General features: G+C 36.3%; 1 protein-coding gene and 1 pseudogene across 1 annotated transcript in view; one reads left to right on the top strand and one right to left on the bottom strand.

The window, feature by feature from the left end:
- LOC142642908 (uncharacterized) overlaps positions 1-19,182 on the bottom strand; it is a 104,886-nt gene that overhangs the window by 48,067 nt on the left and 37,637 nt on the right. The gene's annotated exons all lie outside the window — the stretch shown is intronic.
- LOC142642320 (uncharacterized) lies at positions 2,145-16,837 on the top strand (annotated as a pseudogene).

Consider the following 19,182-nt stretch of genomic DNA (forward strand, 5'->3'; position numbering starts at 1 on the left):
AAGGAAGACTTTCCCAGCAACGGAAGAAGAGATTGCGACGTACTTTGATAGCATCAAAAAGGTGCCTTCTAGCTCAGCTTTGTCATCTAGCTCGGGCAGTTCAAAAAGAAAAAGAGGTTCCAACAATGAGAAGACTCCTAGGAAGGGGAGCTGCATAAAAAGAGACTCTAAACAAACTGTATTAGAGCAGCAGTCGGACTCGTTGCAAGAAAAGGTAGTTGAATGTGTTAGGCGAAGAGAATATAGCACGTAGAAGCTTATAGAGTCGACAATTCAACGCCTTAATGCTTGCCAGAGAGAGTTCTATAGCCCTTAGGATAAAGCCTTAAGCATAGGATTTCATAGAGAGCGCCTTTGGGCTCCTCTGAAATACCCAAAAAATTCTTTGTATTCATGTGATCATGTCAGGATTTCACGTTGAGGAGGCCTCTTCGCTCCGTTGGGACGAGCTGGTCGAGATATGGTGTCCAGTCACTCACATTGGTGAGGGCTGCGCTATGCCACCTGTCCTTACCCTGGTAGTATTGCTTTAGAAAAGCTAACGGTAGGTCAGATAGGTCTGGGACCATATTTCCCTTCATAGGCTGGAGCAAACCTTGCGTTTACATAGCTATGCCCTTTAGTTGCGCATGTTCAACCTAGGCAAGACCCTACTTGCTGGTTTATCCATCATTCAATCCACAGCAAATCGGATGAAAGTCAGATACTTCTCACCTACTTAAACAAGATTAAAAAAAAAAACTACCATTCCGTCGAATTGGAAAAGGTTTTGAAGAGCACAGAAGATCAGTTCGGTGGTAAGATCTGAAGGGGAGATTCGCGGGTAACTTCGGAGGGTGGGGAAGGAAGAATTGGTGCGGCGCGTCAAAGGCCCTCACGCAATGCCACTGCACAAAGGGCCATAGCGTAGCTCGAGCCAGAGCTTTTGAGTTTTCCAACTAAGTTCCAGTCCGCCTTAGATCACTATCAAGGAAGAGAAACTCATAGCACAGATGATCCTTACCTGTGAAGGCAGAAATAGTACCTGTTGTTAACAAAACATAGTCTCAAAAACTCAAGTATTTTATTTTCAAGCAGAACACCAGTAAAAGACCTAAAGGCCTATGAAAGTCACGTTTTTACTTCAAGATGCTCATTTTTTAGAAGCCAAGCAGGGGGAAAAGCCCAAAGACATGGGCAGAAGAGAGTAGGATAGAAATGTCATTAAGTCCAAGTGGCAGGAATAATGGATCATGGGTCTGTGAAGCAAACAAATGGACCCTGAAAAAGTAAATGGGCCTAAAAAGGCCCGGAAGAAAGAAATAGCAAACCCATGGGCAGTATGGACGTGGAAAAGTAAGAATGGGTCACGGCTGTCGCAGTAGGCCCAAAGCAATGTAAGTAAAGAAAGTAAGGGGCAATGGAAAATCCATGAGCCCCAAGGATGAAGTAAGAAACACCTGGACCGGTGAAGCCTAAGGAGTTAGTAAAAACTCATGGGAAGCATAGAAGTGCAAAGGGCCAAGGACACCCTAATAAAGTAAATGGGCCAAGGATGCCCAAAGGAAAGTAGGTGGGACGAGGGAGTCCGCAAGTAGTAAAGGGCCCAATGAGTTTATTAGGCCTTCAGAGAAAGAATGAATAGAAAAGCCTAGAGAGACCCAGTAGACTTGGGTCAAGCAAACCTCACGGCAGGCATAGTAGAATGATGTGACAGGAAACAAATAACAAGGGCTGGGAATAAAAGCGTAAAAACAGCCCACAATCGGTCAAGGCCCAGCCCCTAAGAGAAGCAAACCATAAATGCGAAGTCAGGAAAGCAGCCCACGCCATAAGAGGTCAAAGATGAATGGCAGATAAGGTAGATTGACTTTTAGACCGTGGTAGACACATGAGCAGCGGGCAGAACTTGGATAAGCATGGAGGTAAAGCACGCGCAAGGCTCAGGCACCACCAACATGTACCCAACCAATACAGGAAATGGTGAGGTCATGGGTCATGGTCTGGCAGTAGAAAGGGGGAAAAACTCATTTTCGTGTTTCCTGCTCAAACTCTTTTGGAGGTAATGTCCTGCTGGGATGATATACCACCCAAAAGAGGCAAAGCTGAGTTAGAACTACTAGGTGCATTTCATGAGGTACAGAGAGAAGGAGAGTATTTACACCATGGCAGGTAAGAGTGTCACGGCAAGCAAGCAAAAAAAAGAGCCTTCTTTGTCTGGTGAGGTGGAGTAGCGCGGCCAGTGCAGATAAGTGGCGCTGGCTGGGTGACTGACCAGTCAGTAATGGTCGGTAAGGACATCCACACCAGACAAAAACAGTTAAGAGCTAAAATGGTAAAAGTCAAGCATGACCAGCACTATATAAGGAGCCTTTGCTATGCACAGCGAGAGAGGACGGCAACCTCTAGGATATAATTGCTAGAATCACAAAGACAGTGAGAGCAAGAAAACAAGAAGAAAAGAGAGAAAGAATAAGAGAAAATAAAAAAAGGAGAGTTAAAACGAAAAGAAAGAAAGGAAAGAATTAATGAATAGAGAGGAGAAGTAAAAGAAAATAGAAAGAACAGAGTGGTAGGCATGCACCGAATAGGTCAATCTCCCTATCCCTCTTCAACCCATGCTCTCTGGTAACAAGGAAAGACCTCATTGAACACAAGTCACTCAGACCCGCCCCTTTAAAGTAGTTAACTTCTTCTTTAGAGATGTTAATCGCATTAAAGAGTTGATTCCCCTTCTTGACTTAGACTTGGCAACATAACTTAGCACGATAGACTGACATTTATTTCCTTTAAGCTTAATGTTATTCATTCAATACCTATTCTCTTGTTGTTGTTTTCATAAAACAGGCATTCCTTATCAAAACCCATTGCTTACTTCTATTTGAATCATAAAGGAATTTATTATTATTATCTTTATTATATCTGTCTATCGTAGTTAACGTAATAGTTCTGTCTGCCATGGGCATGTGATCAAAGCCTGATTAACAGGGGTATTGTTTGCGCACAAGCCAGACTGAGGAGGTTTGCTCTTGGACCGATTTCAACTCCTTGATCTAGAAATCTTTAGGCCTAGTGTAGCGGCAGGCGGCTAAGCCTAACGTTTACAAAAAAAAGGCCCATTCATTACTTAAGAAAGATGGGGCCTTTGCGAGGATGTCTTTAATCAGCCAATGCCAAGGCAACAAAGCTAGCATTAAACCTACTCGCCCCTTAATTCCTACCATCCCCAATGACAGAAGAAAGATAAGTTAAAATGGGAGCTGGAGAGGCAGGAAGAAAGATTCTCACTTGGACAGGAGATGCGAATGAGTTTTGGTCTAGCTCCAAGAAGTCTGGGAGAGAAGGAGGCAGGGCCAAGCTGAGCTAAACCTAAACGAATGCATGGTTAAAAAGGACAAAAGGCCAATTTCCTGTGTTGCTCAAGAATTTTGGAATCCTTTTTATCTTTATTGTGGTGGCACTCTCTTACTAACTCTTTGTTTTGGTGCTTTAGCCAGCCTTACTCATCTATGAGACAGATGAGAGAGTGGGAAAATGTGGTGTCATGACTTTTTCCTTGAAAGGAACCCTTTGTTGATGAATCAATTTGAAGCCTACGATTCCCCTAAGAATGGATCTCTCATTTGGGCAAAAAGGCTATGAAAAAGGATTCTAAATTAGGCTTTCCTCACTTGAGTAGAAAGCTTTTCAGAATGGAGGATATCATAAACCAATCACAAATAGTCAGTAGTCTCAGAGAGTAATGAAGTTGGATGAAGAAGGCCGAAAGCCAGGCAATAAAGCTCACATTGTCGACACCTCTTGTCTGTCAGTGAGTGATTTCTCGTATGTGTAAAACAGATGGGTAGACAGTCTCATCTCTTTCCTCAAAGTGGTGGATTGAACTTCGATCATGTCACGAGAGTGGATTCAATTAATTTCATCAGTCATTCTGCGAACCTGACAGCTATCAATTACTAGTCAATGAAAGTGGGGTTAGTTTCAGTCTTCTTCGGAGCTTGAAAGTAAAAGAGTCTCATGTATTTGCTTATGGAATTATTGCTTCAAAGAATCATCCGCAAGAATTACAACATTGGCTTCTTGCTTATCAAAGGCTCCAACCCTTATAAAACCAGAAGAACTGAGATTTTTCATTTTTCATTTTTCTCCTTTCTCTGCATCTCATCTCATTTGACATTGGTGGCCACCATCCAACACTTTGTAAATACCCCCACCGGACCCCACATTACTCTTTGGATATAATCAACTCATTCATTTTTTATTCTCAAAATTTTAATTTGTTTTTATGTCCCTCTTGGTTTTATGTTATTATTTTAATATTTTATTTTCCCATCTACACCAGTTTATTTTAGTCGAGAAATAACCTCTTTTTTTTTTGTCGAGAAAATTTGATAAATTACAATATGAATGTATTGATTGATACCACTTCTGTTGGGGTGCATGCCATCTGTTAGTCATTAGAGGAGGGGTGACATACGCTATGTCCAAAGATAAAATAAAACAAAAACGAAAAGTTACTTTGACACACCAAAAAGGCAACTGCAGTCTTTTAACATCACCTTCAATACATCATTCATCTCATATTCTATTTTATTGTTACAATACATTAAAATATCCTTAATTCTATTTTATCATTACAACACATTAAATATCCTTTAAAAAAGCCTACTATTATAAAAAAAAAATTCAAAAAAAAAAATTACAAAACCCAACTACCATCCACAACCCACCCCCACAACTCACCACTATTGCAAAAAGTGCAAACCACCACCACCAAAATCAACCAAACATCACCCAAAATTAACCTAACCACCACTGGCTACCGTAAAAACAACCTAAAATCAACCAACCACTACCGGCCCAAACCACTAAAAGCAAACCGAAACCACCAACCCAAAAAACCAATATTACATTAACCCAAAATAACCAAAAAAGATCAAAATCAACCCGAAAACCAAAGAGTGAGGTCGGCGGCATCGATCGCATGGTAAGAAGCTGAGAGTGAGAGAAAGATGACTATGAGAGATATTAAGGAAAAGGAAAGAGAGAAAGAGAGGTAGAGAAAAAAGAGAGTCCAGAGGAAGAGTGGAGAACTAACTATGAGAGAGAAGAGAATATATAATTAAAAACTACATAAAAAAATAGTATGCCCTTCAACCATTTTTTTTTTGTTGGCATTTGATACATTTGATGTATGTGGTCTTTTGGTGTTTTGTATTCTACGTGCCAAAACTTTATCATTTAACACATCTGATGCTATTGTTCTAACTAGGTGCGAGATTGTTTTTGGTAGTGAAATTAAAAACTCGACATTGACTCGAAGAAGACCAATGGTTTCAATTGCATTTTTAAGCTTAAATAAGAAACAAAGCCTAATGCATGAATAAAAAGAACTTTGTTATTTATTTAACATTAAGTGAAGATCATAATAGCATGGATTTAATGATGAATTAAAACAAAGTAAGGTGTATTGGGTAGTGAGATAAATGGAATGTATATCTGATATCAAAGAAAAGTAAATAAATTAAATAGCATGTGTTTAATAGTAAAGTATTAGTGAAGTCATGTACATTTAGTGGTAAAAATAATGAGTTTGGCTTACTTTCAATATTTTTTTAACTTGACATCTCCAGTTGCTTTAAATATACAATGGCAAGTAGTAGTTGATTTTAATCTTCACCTTTTATTTAGTTAGTGAGTGATGTGACAGTTTCTCATTAAAACAAAATGATATTCCAGTTAAAAAAGTACTGGAGGTAAGTTAAATCCAAAAATAACAATAAAGTAACCTGCATTTAGCGGTTAGGTAATCATAAATTTGAAGGTGGAGGAACAATGACTTATTTTGAGTCTAGAGATAATAATAGTTTATAAATTTGGCAAAAAGATATTAATAAAAATGACACAAGTCCAATCATGAACACCGACAGCAGAATGAGAAAGTCTATACATCCAATGGTAAGATGAAGCATGAGTACATCTACCCTAAAAAAAAATGTATTAAACACCCTGTCTTGAGTATTCCAAGAATTTGGGTTCAATAAAAGTAATCTCGGCCACCCAAACACAATCTTTAACCCTTTAAACAAAAAATATATATAAAAATAAATGCCCCTAAATAAGATTAATAAAAATTAACCCAAATAACAACAAAAATAGCCTAAACAACAAGATGAACAGGCCAAACAACAACAAATGAACAAAATTTTTAACCAAAAGACCATTCAAAAACAAAAAATAAAAATCCCTAGTCATTTAAATTTGTAACTTGTTCAACTCATTCTATAAAAATAATCTCTAATTTCGTTTTTCCTAAAAAATGATACCAAGTGAGATACTGTGGCCATGAGATTTCCTCAACGACACTTGTATCTGGCCGCTCAGCTTGTAGTTGTAGTATCATTTCTCTCTCTCTCTCTCTCTCTCTCTCTCTCTCTCTCTCTCTCTCTCTCTTCTATATTAGTATCTCAAATCTTCTCCCTCTTGATTACTTTTTTCTCAGCATTCTCAATTTTCACTTTATTTTTCTTCAATTCCTTTTTGCCTTTTCATTTTATTAGTAGAAGGAATGGTAAAACTTTGTGTGCATGTGTGTGTGATGTTGAGATATTCAAGTTCCTTTTTTTATATCTTATATTTTGTATAATTTGAGTTTTTTAATAACTACCCCCCCCCCAAAAAAAAAAACTAAAACCACCATTGGATTTAATAGTAAAGAGCTAATATTGAGATGTGGGTCATGAGCCCACCCCTTGCAGCGGAAAGGTCATGGGCCATGACCCCAATCCAAGAATATATGGATTCTTGGAAAGAAAGCTTGATCCATGTAGTTAATTAAAATTTGGACTTTTTGGGCTTAAAGAGATTTAACCCAAAAGCCATTATTTCTTTCTTGTATGAGATAATGTTGATGTGGTGTGGGGTGCCAATAAAATTGTGACACATGACATGAAAAAAGTTCTCAATAACTTTACAAGCCTATAAATGTGGGAAGCCCTCTCCTAAAGGAAAAGCCACAAAACCAACTCCAAGAAAATTCACTATTATATACTCCTAGTATGTTGAGGAATGTGGATTTTCAGGTCATGGAAGATATACTAAGTATGGATGAATATATGGTCTTAGGAAGAGAAATTTGCCTCATTAGTGAACACGCACAAACCTAGTCAAAGGTATTTAAGGAGCATTAATACTAATTTAACTGGTACGAATGTGAAAAAATCACTTTCCCAAATCAAGCTAATTATGATGGAAAATTTGGTCAATTAGGCTATATACCTTGCATCAACCAAGATAAGACACAAGGGTGGCAAATATTTCTTGCCCTCCTTCACTTGTTTTGCCCCAATTTTGTGCAAATTTTTTCACAATTTTGATGAGGAGATAGGGTGGGGACAGATTTTGGTTGCCTTGCCTTGCCCAAAAAAAAAAAAAAAAAACATATTGTACATATTCAATTACCATCCCCAAAATTCATCTCTCTCTCTCTCTCTCATAAAGCTTTTAGGATTGCCTCTCTAGTTTTTGTTTCATCTATGCCTCATTTATATTTTAGCTAACTTATATGTGATAATGAAATATCTCAAAACCTATCTTAGAACGAACTTGTCTTTCATAGGTTTTTCTCACCCAAATTGGGGATGGGGTGATGAGGATATATAGGGCACCCTTGATTTCACCTCATCCCAACTCTATGCTATCCCTTATTCATATGCTAAGGCGGTCTCTAAAGAGGTGTGCTAAGCTCAAACACATGACTCTCTAAGCTTGATGTATGCATTTTGAAATCACATTCTTATGTCCCATTAGAGAAATACTAGAAACATAACAAAATCTCACATCGTCTTATATTTTGTGGTGAGTTCGGGTATAATTTTTTTTAATCTCATTTTATTTGACCTATGATAGGTTCACACTTCCCTTAATATAGAAATAATGTGACATTTTGTTGCGTCTCTAAAAGAATTTGTGCAATATATAATTATATCACAAGCCTATTACCCCATATGTAAAGATACAGACTTGGACCATGACTTCAAGCCCAAAAAAAAAAACAAAAAAAAATGTTAGCTGCATGTGTTGGCAACTTGGCATTCATCCCATAAATTGGGGTGTATATAGATAGATATACCCCAACCCCGAGAGACCAAGTTGCCCCGAAACATGTTGTTTCCCTCTCTGTTGTTTCAAAGGAAAGGGCTAGGCTCCAGCTTTGTTGAACACCATTGGGCTTATAAGGAATTTGAATTTTAGGGTATTTTTTCATGACAGGTGGGTCTAGGGTAAATCGCTGGTCTAGAGAATTTTTTTTTTTCTCAAAGTACAGGTGTGTGGACTTGAACTAAAGGGATTCCTAGTCAAACTCAAGACAGCCACTTAAAGACCAAATGCCCAACTACTCGGCCAACCCCACTGGCTTTCTCTTATTAAACTTGAAATCATGATTAATGCCCTAATAATAATTCACGCAAATGTGAATGCTTAGAGTCTTTTTATTCATAATCATAATAATAATAGAACAAAGTTTCTCTTCAAAGTAGTTTGGAGAGAAATTCTTCAACCTTCTCATATATTTCTTTTTTGAGTGTGAATTTTGAGAATCTAACCGTTGAATTTCATGTTCCTTATGTTCTTAACATACGTATCAAATTTCGTTCAAATTGGATATTATTTACTATTTGATCAATTAACTTATTTTTTATATACAACTTTAGATCACAAAAACTTGAAATTATAACATTTATTTGATGATATAGCAATTGATCTTTGATCTTCTTGAAATTTTGTAAGCATTAAGAATGTAATAAGAGCATGCAATCTAACGGTTAGATTTTCAAAATTCACACTCAATATAAAGATATATGATGAGTTTGTAGAGTTTCTTTCCAAACTAGTTTGGAGAGACTTTGTTCATAATAATAGGCCAATTATTGTATCTCTAGTGAAGCGAGTGAAAAGGGCAAGGCCACCTTATTCTTCTACTTGTAGACAGTTCCTAGAGATTGAGATTGAGATTGAGAGTGACCATAACTTAACTGCAATGGCTGGGGATGGGGATGGGGGCAAGAGAATAACGAGGTACTCAGACTTCGTGAAAGTTCACTGGCTGTCACTCTCTACTTTCAAACACCATTCATACATTGCCATTCTCTCTCTCTTTTTAATTCGTTTTTGCAAACTCTGATTGAAATTTATTAACTTTTCAATTGGGTATTTGTAAGTGACTGTGGTAATTGACTCATTTTATAAACAGTTGCCGGAGGTTTCAGGATTGGCTGAGAGGATGGCTGCTTTGATGTGTGTCGATGTTGATTTGTATTCCAATGCTGAAGAAGCGACTGAGGAAGTTGTTGATGGAATTTCACATCAAAATGGTACCAAATTGAGCGTTTTTGAAGCAATGGAAAGTGTAATTCATGGTGCAAAAGAGAATGGAGATGGTGCAGTCAGGTGGCTGGAGCTTGAGGAGCTTGACATTGATGATGACACGTTCTTGTCCCTTGATTTATCTAGTAGATTTCCGGTGTGACAGTCTTTTTTTCTTGGCTACTGCGTTAGGCTTTAACTTTTACAGCCTACATGTTATTTGAGAAATTTTCATAATATTAGCAGGATGTGGCGTTGTTTGAATTTTGGGTGTCTATATGTTTTGCTATGCATTAGGGTTTACTTGCACTTAGCTTGTGTGGGAACAAGCTTGAGAATGTGGAAATAATTGCTCGGGAAGTTACTAAATTCGAACAGCTAAGGGCTATTTGGTTGAACAATAACCCAGTTGTTAAAAATTGGTATGTGCCCCTAATACTTGGAAAATTGTTACTGTTATTATATTAAGAGCGGACTGATGTATTCTTTTTCCAGTGATAGTCAGCTGGAGAATAGAGTTCTTCAAGGACTGCCAAGACGTGAAATTTACAACTCGCGTTTCACTGCTAAATTTGGTGCTTGGGCATTGGGTTTCTGTGGAGGAGTGTATGGAAAGGATAATCCGGGCAGTATCCATGAGGGTGACCATCAATTGGAGAGTGTTTCCTCTCTTGACCTTTCGGATAGATGTATTCACAATTTGATCAGTAAGGTTCGGGCAGTACTTCATTCATGTGATTCTTCTTTGTTTATATGCTTTATTTTATCGGCAACTATTAGGCAGATAAGAATTTTGAAATCTGGAATATTGCAATGGGGTTGCCTTGTATTTACTTCGCTGACATAGTTTTGATATTTGCATGCCAATTTGAAGAAAAAAGGGACTCAGTTTGATTTTTGGATGTACAATTTTATGTGATTGGTTAGTCTGATGGAGCGGTCATTGCTGATCTTTTCTTAATTCCCCTTTGTTTTTTTCAGGTTTTTTCACCTGTTGAGTTGCCCTCTCTATCATACTTGAATATTTGGGGGAATCCTTTGGAACAGAATTCTGTTGCTGTCTTGTTGGAAGTCCTGAAGGAATTTCCCTGCTTACAGTCTTTGGAGGTTGTTATGTTTGATATAGCTACAATCCTATATATGAAGAGATGATTCTGTTGAAGGCAACCTGGAAAAATTGTGGTTCTATAGAAATTAAATTGTTTTGCAGGTGGATATTCCTGGGCCCCTTGGGGAAAGTGCCATAGATATTCTTGAATCTCTTCCTAAGCTTTCTGAACTGAATGGTGTCAATGTATCAAAAATATTAGATACTGGCAAGCATGTGATTGATTCAGTGCTTCAGCCGCATCTTCCTGAATGGACTGCTGAGGAGCCTGTTATTGATCGCATTATAAGTGCTATGTGGCTATATTTGATGACGTATAGGCTTGCAGATGAGGAAAAGATTGATGAAACCTCTGTATGGTATGCATTTAAGGATTGATGAACTTTTCTTTTTGGGATAATTTGAAGTGCTGATTCTTTGTTTCTGATTTCTTTTTAGGTATGTGATGGATGAACTAGGTTCAGCATTGCGGCATAATGATGAGCCAATTTCAGGGTAGCTCCTTTTCTCTTCATACCAGAGGGGAATCTGGCATCAGCTGTGAGGTTGTCTTTTAATCCTTCATTTTAATTTTCTGCTTTGTTGCAGAGACTATTTTGTTAATTTGTAGATGAACTTTGTTATTTCTCTCCACATGATTTTTCATGTGTGATTTATGTAAACACCTATATGATCCTTATGCACTTGGTGCATATAAACGCATGTGGTGGCATCATATTCATTTTGTTTGATGCAGCTTTTCCTTTGTTGTAAATCCAATGGTACTAGCAGAATTATTGCCATTAATAATTCCTGGTTATCTTTTTTCTGCTTTTCTATATAATGGCCAACCCAGAATGTTCAAAAAGGAGATGAATGCACTCGCGATTTTCTTTTTGGTATTGGGGAGGACAAACAACGTTCTGCCAGACTTTCAGCTTGGTTCCATACGCTGCAGAATTTTTTTTATAAAAGTATTGTCTCTGATTTCTATCTTAATTCGTGATTCACTGTTTTTATTCATTCAAACTGTGTCTTCTTGCCAAGTCTTATGTGACATTAATCCTTCAGGAGTACGAGAAGCACTGTCAGAAGTTGCAATCGAAAAGTTTGATTTCTCCATCTGTACAGTCTTCTACCACTAGAATTATACATCATACTGATGGGTCTCCTTTACATGTGTACACTGATTTACCTCATGTAGAAGAGTTTTTGACACGTTCAGAGTTTGTTATCAGTATGTGTTGTGTTTCATTGCTTTCAAACTCCCTTATGTATGACTTCATTTAATCAATTTATATTCTTTCATAGTTGTGTTTAGTATGTAATATCTTATTAGGAATACGATAAGTATTTCCAGTTTAGTAGCAGTTATCTGCATCCTCTACTACACTGATAAGCAAAACTTAGGTGTATTTTTTGGTGTGTCAGCTTTGGTTGACAACAATTTATTTCATATTTGTTGTTTTGATGGTTTTTTTCAATTATGGTTTTTTCTTTTCTGAAAGTTTTCTTTTATGATTACAGTATTTGTTTTGCTTATAGTATCTGAACCAAAGGATGCTGATATTGTATGGACAAGTACCCAGGTAGATGAGGATATGAAAAAGGCTGCTGGAATAACAGATCAGCAATATATAAACCAATTTCGTTTCGAGGCTTGTCTTGTCATGAAACATCATTTGGCAGAGACTGTTCACAAGGTTAGGAAAAGCTCACTTTGCATGTGAATGCTAGCGTCAATACTCTTTGAATGAACTGATCTTTGCCTGTCATCAGTTTTAGATTAAATTGCCTACTTCTCTTTTGAAGAGCTGCCATGTAACTAAGGCATTATGGCATGCTTGGATAATCAAGTCAAAGACAAAAACAAGGCTTGTTTTTTCTCTGTGAGAAGATGATTAACTTCAGATCTTTTTTGTTCTAACAGGCCTATGGATCTCCTGAATGGTTGCAGCCTACTTATAATCTTGAAACTCATCTGTCTCAAGTTATTGGTGACTATTATGTACGCAAAAGAGATGGGCTTGACAATCTGTGGATCTTAAAACCTTGGAATATGGCATGAACCATTGATACAACTGTAACTGATAATTTATCCACCATCATCCGTCATATGGAGACTGGTCCTAAAATATGCCAAAAGTATATTGAACACCCTGCTTTGTTCAATGGGAAGAAGTTTGATCTCCATTACATAGGGGGTCTTCTGTTAGCATATACTTCAAAGAATTCATCATTGATTGATGAAGTAATTGTCTACTTAATATATTAAACTTGCAGGCTATATTGGAGGTTGGGGAGGTCATTCAATTTTATGATTCTGATAGGCGCTTTCCTGCTTAGGGCTTTGGAGGAAGAACATGTGATGGGACCACATCGCATTGTTTTAACTTGAATGGAAGTGCAAGTGCCTTTAAGGTGAGAGGAACTGACTTTATAATGCTTTGATTTGCTTAATCTTTGAAGAATCTGGCTGTCATATTGTCTGAAAATATTTATCTTCTTTATACTGCACACACATGTCTCTCTCTCTCTCTCTCTCTCTCTCTCTCTCTCCTTTTACTACTTTTAATAGATTGTTGCTTAGGATTTCCCATTTTCTACATCACCATCATTTTCAACCAATCTCTTTTTTTTTTTTTTTGAAAGTTCAAAGACCCCACTTACAGCTAGCAACACATTCAAAAACCCCAAATACTGAGTTTTGTCCTCAAGAGATTTGAGAAAGTTCAGAGGCCCTTGATGCAAATTAAACAGATTGAGTTATCACCTAATACACTTTGGAACATCATATGTTTTGCATCATAACCAGAAGATTAGATATCTTAGAAAATGATTGATGGTACCATAAGATGCATCTCTCATGTGTTGTAAGTTAACAACTGTCGAGTATAAGTTGATAAGAATCTGAACACTGCATTAAATTCTTTAAGTAACCAATTTTTTTTTTTTTGGGATGAATTATTTAATTTCTTTTATTTATCAATAGGTTGAAGGAGTTGAAGGCATCATGGCTGCTTATTCAAGTGCTCTACATAATGTTTCTCTGGCAGGACCCACTTTATTTGGCCAAGTGATCAACAAAGCTGCCCAAATTGCTAGCTAGTCCATCTCATACAACAATGACAAGTACTTTTATTTGCTCATTATTACGGTAAAGAGAATGTCTACTTTTTTTTTTTCAAAGGAAATGATATTAGACTTTATTTATTGAAATTCATGTTGTACATGGGAAAAAGAAAAAGGGGCATGTTCTAACCAAACAGAGGCCGGCTCATTCTCTTTTGCAACACTAGCAAGAGCTAGAGCAGCACAATTACATTCTAGAGGAACACTAACAAAAAAGATATAGTATGAAAGCTTAAATAAATAATGGAAATATCCTCTAAAATAGTGACTGCAAAAAAGGGGCATGTTCTTCAACCTTACTACCCTCCATGAAAGTTCTTAGCTTAAGCTGTCCTCTAGAATTGCTTGGATTTAGAGGAAATTTATCCAGCTCAAATAGTGGAAATTTGAGCTTATGTATTACACACCTTCACAACTCTCTTTTTTGCAGTCACTGGATCATCTTTGTCAATACCAGTTTGAGTATGGAACGTTATCAACAACATACATCTCACAATTTTCATCTTCTATATTAGTTACTTTTGATGAGGCAATCCAATTCCCATCAGCTAGTTCCAAATTTTGTAAAGTTATGGACTGACCCCAATCCACTACAAAAGTCATATCATTATCTCTACCTGTATCACAACTCTCTTGTAAAGTTGACTTATCCAAAAATTCCCCCCTTATCTTTATCGATACACTTCTTTGAGTTAGTTACAAGGTTTGAATTTGAATTAGGTGATCTTACTTTCAGAGTTAGTTACAAGGGTTGAATTTGAATTAGGTGGTCTTACTTTCAAATCAGATGAGCTGTTATCCCCATGAGCGTAGGGATCAACCTCCGAAGCCATTTTACCCTTGTCATCCTGAAAAGCCTGGTGGACCATTACCTGTGCTACTGGGACCACAGCTTCATGTGTTTCCAGCAGGTTCAACTTAGTCAATGGCAAAACCAGTTCCAAATCATCCCTGAAAACAATGGCATCTCTGTCTACTTCCCGATTTTTTGGCATTGTGGTTTCACATTGGGAATGAAGATTATGTTGTGCAGAGTCTTGGATTTTTTGTCTCAATGCCACTGCTTGCAGCCATGTCTGGTTTTAATATTAAAAACACGAATTTAAAACTAAGCATCGTGGAACTTCACATTACTGGGACGTATCAGGATGTAGAAGAAGATGTCATAGTTTCTGGAACCTCAGAAGGATGAGACGTTTATTAAAAGACTAGGGGCCTTTAGCTATAATCTCCTCCATATCAGTCTCCTTCTAAAAAATGGCCACAAACATCTGACAGTAGCTTTAAAAGCTTCCTTATTGTAATCCTTATTGATCTGAAGTTTTGCTAGCACATCAAATTGAGCTTGCTTCTAGGAGTAAACCACTTCCTTTGATTTAATCACCATTTTACCCCCTCCTCTTGCAATAACGGAACATCTTCCACATTTCCTCCAATTCTGATTCCGTCAAAAAACACCAAAAGAAAACTATCCACCAGAATAAAATACCCTAGACGCAGTGAAGGACTCAAAAGAAATCAACAGAAAAGAAAAAAAGAAAAACCCATACCACAGTTATTGACCAGACCTGGAAAGGTTAGAATCTCGTAGGCAAACAATAAGCTTGAGGCTTCTACGTGCTCTAGGATACAGAGTGACCCAGAGGGAACGAGACGTTTTAATAACATGGTTAATAAAAGGAAAAGAAAAATTAGAAAATGTCTACTTTAGTTGATTTTATTTATTATAAATTACAACTTTCATTGAAAATGAGAGGCTTTATATGCAAAGGATGTATACACGAAGCTCTCTTGAATAAAAATGTTACTTTATTTGATCTCTCTTTCCGTCAATTTTTTATTTGTTAATTAAATAAAATGGCATCTCTCTAGGATGGAGTCCTTACAGACCTACAAGAAACAAAAAATACTCTGGTCAGAGCATCTGATCTTCCACTATCAATTCTCATAGTAGGAGTGGGAGGCGCTGATTTTACGCAAATGGAGGTATACTCTTGTATATAATGGCCTTTTAGCCTTTAGACTCTTTTGAATTGCTTTATTTCAATTATTTTGTACAATGAATGGTGGAAATTTAGCTTTTATAGTTTTCACTTGAATGACTAATATATTTTAATTTTTGGCAGGTGCTCGATGCTGATGATGGAAGACGATTAGAGAGCTCTACAGGTCGTGTGGCAACGCATGACATCGTACAATTTGTTCCAATGCGAGAAGTACATAGTGAGTACACGATGACACTCTACAAAGCTTTTGTTATTACATCTAAAAGCATCCACTAACTGTAATTGTGCATTTGCAATCGCAAGTTTCTCCTAGTTGGTGATGTCCTAAAAGCATGTTGAATTTGTAGTCAAAGTTTTAGAATTGTTGTAGCCAATAACTTTTGGACCAAATGACACTTTCTCCCTCCATAAGCTAGGATGGTGGGTAAGTATTGGTTTGAATTTCCCTAGCAAAAAAGCTTTAGATGACTGCTTACTCATATAGTAGAATAGCCCAAATGGGTGTGTGTGAACTTTAAAAATGTATTAGACAAAGACGTTGCATGGATTGCCGTTGCCACTGCTGTCTTGATCCCGTCTTTGACTATATTGTTGTTGACAGTCTAATACACTTTGCAGCCACCTTTTTCTAGTACCCATTGGACATGTTATAGACAGAAAATGGGATCATGGTTTCAATTAGTGTGAATGCGTACTCAAAGCTGATTTTTATGTATCTTACCTCTTGAAGTTTTTTTACATCTATTTGAGCCTCTAATCTGTTTTATCAATTGGAATTTGATGATTTCCTTATTTGTTCTATTATCTGTTATATCAATTGGAATTAATGATTTCCTTATTTGTTCATTTCGTTGTACTTGTATTTTTTTTTTTTTTTAAATGAGCTTCTTCACTCTGTTTCATCTAACAAATTAGTTATGGTCTGTACAGGTGGGCACATTTCTATGGCTCAGGCTCTATTGGAAGAGCTACCTGGACAGTTTTTGACATTCATTCGGGGTAGAGATATTAAGCCACGCCCTCTCCATGTAGCCCCAACGTCTACTTGAGAACATTTTCCAAGTCCACAAGATGTACAAATGTGATGATTTTGCTCACAACAACTAAAACTTTTAAAAGGTCTGAACCACTAATAGGTCGACTCACCTTAAAGGAGCTCATTATTAACAAAAATTTTTTAGGTCTGAAAACTGAAACACTAACAGGTTGACTTCGCCTGTAAAGATCTCTTTATTTCATCTTAATAGAAAAAGTATAGTTTTTTTTCCTATGAATTTTATCTTGTCTAGGGATAGTTTTACTTTTATTCAACTTTTAATTTTTAAGTAAAATAAACCATTAAAAAAAGTTATTATAAACAATTTAGTCTTGTGAAGGTGAAAGCATCCCTTGGGTTGTAGCTTGTTTCATAGAGTAGGTCTCACACAAGGATGTGGGGTCTATACTCGTGAAGTTCACATATCTGTGACCGTGTGATGCCTATTTTATTTTGAGATACTTTTGGTCTTGCAAGTAGCCTAAATAGGTATTTGGCACTAATCCTTAAGGAAGGTGTCAATACCATGGTGTGGGCCTTCATGTTTGTGAGAGACCCACTATTAAGAGTTGAGTTTTGGTGAGAGGCACCTAAGTGAAGACCAATAGTAAGAAGACTGGGTAAAAAATTGAGATGGTGTTAGGCACCTAAACTCACCTAATATGATGGGTTGACCTCCATTTGTACTAAGCCATTTTTTAACATGGGTCTCATTTAGTTGGTTCCCTCTTAAGCGTGTATAATTAAAATTTGAAACTAAATATATACAACACGGCTTAAAAGAGTTGTTATTTATAGGGTAAATGTTCTAATTTTATTTATGAATCTTTGGTCCTACATATAAAGGTATCAAACTCGATCTCCTATTTTGATACCACTGATAGTTTATCATAGTTTCAGAGTAAGAGGTATTTGTTTTTCGCTCTCATGAAATTAGTTAGATATCCTACTATATGTTTTTCACTCCTTAAAGATGAGCAAGGATGAGTACAAAATGCACTATTGGATTAAAACAATCCATTAATTTGTCTACGAAACTACCAGTTTCACTAATAAAACTTCATATGATTTCTTGGACTATATAATAGCCTTGTCTTAGCTCCAAAGCCCTGTGACAAAGCTACTATGAGTCTATATGAGTCTCAACCACATACATAACACACCAATACATTCTGACAAACTTGTTGGCCCAATCCAATAAAGTCTAAATCACCCCCCCCCCCAATAGAGGTAAAAGATAAAAGTACTGTAGATAAAAATAAAAGTTAGTTGAAATAGTACAGTGGAACCCATGAATAGTAGCAAAAATAAGCTGAATAATAAAATAATTTTAATTTTTCATTGGTATCCAAACACACACTATATCACATGTTTAACAATAGAACCTGCATTGAATAACTACAATATAAATTATTTATAATGTTCTAGAATTGAGTCATTAATAAATTAAAAGATCAATCTTCCTTTAAGTCATCCTCAAGTTATCAACACCAATTTCCTCTCCGGCCTCACTTGTGCTTGCATCAGTCTACAATAAAAGAGGTTGAAATTAATGGCCCAAATGAAAAATTAATCCAGAAACATGAGATGAAAGAAAATTAATTCCAAAACAACACAACACTACATCATAATCAAATAAACAATCTCATTCTTAATTTCTTATCTACCAAATATACATGCAATTGACACCAAAGTCAGAAGATCCACAAGCACATGAACAAATATCATTACTTTTCAAACCAAATTCCTTAAAAGCAAAAATAAGAAATTAAGAAGATAAAATTTTTGTTTCTATTTCAGTGATTCAGTGATATAAGCGAATGATACAATGCTTAAGTAAAAAAGTAATGTCATTTTGTGATTACGTATAGGAGAGATGAGCATTTGCATCACCATAGGCATTTTCATCACCATAGAAGATGTATAAGTTCATATATAAAATTTAATTTAATTTTTTTTTTAGAAAGTTGAAGCCAAACTTAAGACTAAGTTAAACTCACTGTTTTAATTTAATACATAAAGAAATCCAATATCAAACAAACTCTGATTAAATTAGGTTTGATATTCTCCTAACAAATTTTAATTAAATTAGCTATATTCTTTCATACGAATTCTCTAATTTAACTTTTTATTTATTTTTTTATGGGAACTTTTTACTCATTAATATCTAATAATTAAATGTATATCATATTTTTTTATAAAAGTATTTACTATTCCAGTGCATTGTACCTATTAGCGACCATTAGTGACAAAGCAATATTAAGAATTGCAAGTGTTACGCATATATTTAATAACCTTATGTTACCTTAGATATTAGGGAATGTGACCATTGGGTCCACAGTACATGCCACTTTCCTTGTGTCTACTCCAATGAAAATGCTTTTAAAAATTAAATAAAATAAAAGCATTAGAACATTACCTTCTCAGTGAATAGTTGTTGCACACATGGATCATAGTTTTCCTCCCAAAATCTTTTTATGGCGCTATTCACATCTTCCTCTGGTAATAGTTCTCTTTTGTTTGGCTCCAATTCGTTTTCGTCCAATCCTACTGTCTCTAGCTTCGGCATGCTTAGG

Source organism: Castanea sativa, chromosome 7 (assembly GCF_040712315.1).
Source record: "Castanea sativa cultivar Marrone di Chiusa Pesio chromosome 7, ASM4071231v1".
Taxonomy (NCBI): domain Eukaryota; kingdom Viridiplantae; phylum Streptophyta; class Magnoliopsida; order Fagales; family Fagaceae; genus Castanea; species Castanea sativa.